At 33.6% G+C, this 4,483-nt stretch overlaps 1 pseudogene; it reads left to right on the top strand.

Annotated features, from left to right (window-relative positions):
• The first annotated feature begins 748 nt into the window (after positions 1–748).
• LOC142644514 (V-type proton ATPase subunit B 2-like) lies at positions 749–3,266 on the top strand (annotated as a pseudogene).
• The last annotated feature ends 1,217 nt before the right edge of the window (positions 3,267–4,483 follow it).

Here is a 4,483-nt window from a genome sequence, read left to right as displayed (position 1 = left end):
TTTCTTTCTCATTCACTCACTTCACAGTTCACTCACTCAAATATTTCTCCGAAGCGAAAAACACACGCGCTCACACTTTCAGACCAGAGCTAGCATGGAGAGGAGAGAAACGGAGTCAGAGGAAGCCGAGGGAAGATGATGACATAATTAGCACTCTACCTGACTCTCTTCTCTGCCACGTCCTCTCTCTTCTCTCAACCCGATACAGTGTTCTCACAAGCATTTTATCAAGCAGGCGAAGGCCTCCACTTTGGAGACTAAACCATGAATTTCTATGTCCAAAAGTATCCAAAATCTGTCACTTTGTCATACTGTCATTCAAAGATAGCGTCAATGCAATGCCCCATGCATCCACGCTATTTCATATAGTAGTTTTTAAGACAAGCAAGCTAGACTTCTGTATATATCCACAGTTTTATAGTGAGATGTATCACCACAAGTGAATGTGTGAACTCCATTTTTACGTACACCCAGCTGCAACCAGCTACAACCAGCTAACTTCTTGTCCACAAGTGAATGGAAAATTTTCTTTCCTTGCTTCTACTAATCCAGAGTGTGACAACATGCTGGTTTTGTACTCATTCAGTACTTTCAATTTTGTATTATTGACCCTTAAGGTTTAAGAATTGTTCAAGTTGATCATTCTGCCGAAGTTCCATTAATTATAATTGACAGAAATGATCATTTGGAATTAGAAACTTTTGCTTTTGTGTGTTAGGCTGAAAGCAACAGGACCTCCATGATAGGTTATTTCAATGAGTTATGCACTTCAATCCATCTCTTTTTATTTCTTTGGACCATGAACATTTTCTTCAAAAACAATAAAGGATGTCATGAATGTTTTCTTCAAACCTAGTGAGAGAACCTATCATGAGGAGATGATACAATTGATGTCATTAATTCCATTGCTAGAGGGACACAAGATTCCACTTTTCTCTGCTGTTGGTCTTCTCCATTATGAAATATCTGCTCAGATATGTTGCTAGGCTGGTTTGGTCAAGCAATGGAGAGTCCTGAAAATCTTTCTGAGGTATATCTGCCTTACAAATATGTATTAGCTAAGATAGCTGAATATTAAACTGGTTGGGTGACTGAATGCAGGAGAGCACCAAAAGGATCCCCCTATAACTTCTAATGAATCGGCCTTTTTTTCCTGATTTTTATGTTAGGGGTACTTAGATGCATGCACAACATTATTTTGTGTTGGCAAGGTTCCTTGGGTGGACATCGAAGAATTGATTTGTGGAGGGCTGTACCACATTGTGTTTTATGGTGAATTAGGAGAGAATGGAACTCAATATGTTTTGAAGGGAAGGAATGGTCTATTCCAGAAATTAAATCTCTCCTTCTCCACACCTTACTGGATTGGAGTTTTGTTTTTAATCTTTTTCCATGTTCTATTTTTTTTTAATTGCTCGATCATTGTAATTTAGGAGTTTGATGCACTGCTGCCCATATACACCCCCGTTGTACCTGGTTTTTTGATTAATACAATTCCGTTATTTATCAAAAAAAATAATCTGAATAGAACTAGCAGCTCCCTTTTACAATGAAATCTATGTAGTGCTAGAATTATATACCTTCCTAGCAAATAGAACTTCCAAATTATATTAATAAGAACAATTTCTTTTACTTCTCTTTGTGAGTTAAAGTAACTGAACTTTTAAATTTTTTTCTCTTTGGTAAAATTGCCCAGATTTGTAGTATGAAGTTAATTTAAATTTTCTGAAAGAGTTGAAATGGCTCAAATATAGGAGCCTAGCTGCTTTAATTGAAGCGTTGCTTTATGATATTGCTTACTACTGATCCAGTTGTTTCCTTTTCCTTAGAATTCACTGAGTTAATTATTTCTTACATCACCACTTTTGTTACAGTGTCTCTTATCAGCTTGTTGTTGTTTTCTTCCCCCCTAACTTTTAAGTGATAGTGCTGACCTACTTTATTAATTTCCAGAATGCAGAAGAGGACAATTTTGCCATTGAATTTGTAGCTATGGGTGTAAATATTGCACAGTTTTTCAAACGTGATTTTGAGGAAAATGGCTTTATGGAGAGCGTGGCGCTCTTTCTGAATGTGGTATAATTTGAAATCTGCATATGGACCATATCTTGATATACTTGTTTCTTTATGAGTTCAGTAATACAGTCTCTGAATTGCATTCCTAAACTGTGTCCTCTGATGTGCTCTTTTACAGGAAAATGACTCTACATTTGAACGTATTATTACTCCTATAGCTCTTACTACTGCTGATTATTTGGCTTATGAATGCGGGAAGCATGTTCTTGTCATACTTATAGATATGAGTTCTTATGCTGATGCTTTTCGTGAGGTAATGTAAAATCTTTATGCCTTAATTTGCACTGGGGCTGTGCCATGTACTGTAATTTATGAAAAAAACAAAGGTCAGTGTCAGGATGCATGAAGCCTTTTGTACATCCTTCAACATCCTTTATTGGTTCTAATACTTAGAAATATATAATATATTTGCAAAATTTACATGGCTTCCTACTATATTTGAAAGTCAAGACTTTGCTGTTTGTCCGGAGTATTTTGAGTACTCTGTAAGAGCCTCAAAAGCTTTCTAAAACAATTTGCTTGACGCAAACAACTGATTGCTACTGTGCAGGTTTCTGGTGCCTGTCAAGAAGTGCTGGGAAGGCGTGGTATCTTGGGTATATGTATACTGATTTGGAAACAATTTATGAGCGTGCTGGAAGGATTGAAGGGCAGAAAGGCTCAATTGCACATTCTGATTTTAGCACTGCCTAATGATGGTAATGGATTCTCAAATCATCTCACCTATTCTTCAATCTTGTTTTAATGACAAATTATTTCTTGAACATTGATTTACCAAAAAAAAAAAAAAAATTCTTGAACACTGATTTCTTTGTTTTCTCAGACATTATGCATCCAACTTTAGATCTTACTAGATATATCACAGGGGCAGATATACATTAAAAGGCAGTTGAACAACTGATGGGAAATAAATTTCATGTGGTTGGGGGTTTCTTATTATCACAGTAGTTTAGTGCCATGTGTACATGATGTCAACATGTAAAACAATATTTTTAATAGGAATATATGTGTTATTATCACAGTAATTTAGTGCCATGTATACATAATGTCAACATGTAAAACAATATTTTTAATAGGAACATGTGTGTGTGTGTGTGTCATATAATAAACTAAATGCAACAAACTGTATCTAAGGAAACAGACTTAATAGTTTTATGCCACCATTAAGAATTTTACCTTCTCTATTGTAGCATGGTTTTGATGAATTTTTTAGAGTGACTGGGTTTACAACAACTGGTTAATGGCTGAAAACAGTGCATATAACTAGCAGCTCCCTTTTACAATGAAGTTCATGTAGTGTAACAACAATAACAATATAAAATTCATGTAGTGTAACAATAATCTGAATAGAACTAACAGCTCCCTTTTACAATAAAATAATAAAGTACAAAAGTCCATTAAACCATGAACTGAAACAAAAGAATGAAAACCTAACACTACAACCTAGTCCTAAAGAGTATTAAAAAGAATAGTTTAAGATCTGATTTTTTTTTTCCTGAATCGTCAAAGTGCCCATTATTTCCCTCCCGCCGAATGCATCACATCAAATAACAAGGGACAACCATGCAAATAGCAACATTCCGATTTACAGCAATACCCATAATCAATTCACAATCACTGTCCATGAAATTCTACTAAATACAACACAAAGTAAAAGAATATGTTGGTCTAATAATATCTCCAAAATTGGATGAGAATAGGTGCAGATTGTTCAACTTAATTACAATTTGTTATGTCCAAGATCTTCATATAGAAAGTATATGAATAGAAACAACATAAAAAAATGTACTCAATAGTTCAAAGAAAGAATTACATAAAAATATAAACAATCTAATTTGTATGGAAAACTAACTAAAGCAAAAAAGGCTAAAAGAAAATTATCTAAGATGTCAAGATTTAGACTTGAATTGTTTGTATTTATTACCTTCTCATCATAAGCTTGACATCAATGCAACCAATTGAAAAAACTTACTAAATAATAATATATCAAAATTGAAAGACAAAAAAAAAACTAAAAAAACTCAATAATAGTAATAATGAAATGGTTGTGAAGCAGAAAAAAAAAAAAAAAGTAATAATGAAATGGTCATTTATGCTTATGCACAAAAATATTCAATAATTGTAATACTGAAATTGTCGTTAAGCAAAAGAATAATGATGAAATGGTCATTTCAGCTTTCTCATTGAGTATTATAAATGGGTCACTTGGCATTAAAATTAAGAAAGTTAAAATGGATATTTTAGACTACAGTTAGAAGCTAATTTGAATTTTAACTTTAATACATCATCAATTTTCTCATATATTGTGCTGGAAAATTATTAAAAACTCCGGAGTACCATAAATGCGTACTCTCCCGTTTCATGTGAATTGTAGGTCTCACCATAAATTTAATTAATGACACCCACA

The sequence above is a fragment of the Castanea sativa genome, chromosome 7, assembly GCF_040712315.1.
Source record: "Castanea sativa cultivar Marrone di Chiusa Pesio chromosome 7, ASM4071231v1".
NCBI classification, from domain to species: Eukaryota; Viridiplantae; Streptophyta; class Magnoliopsida; order Fagales; family Fagaceae; genus Castanea; species Castanea sativa.
This window is presented reverse-complemented; position numbering and strand designations above follow the sequence as displayed.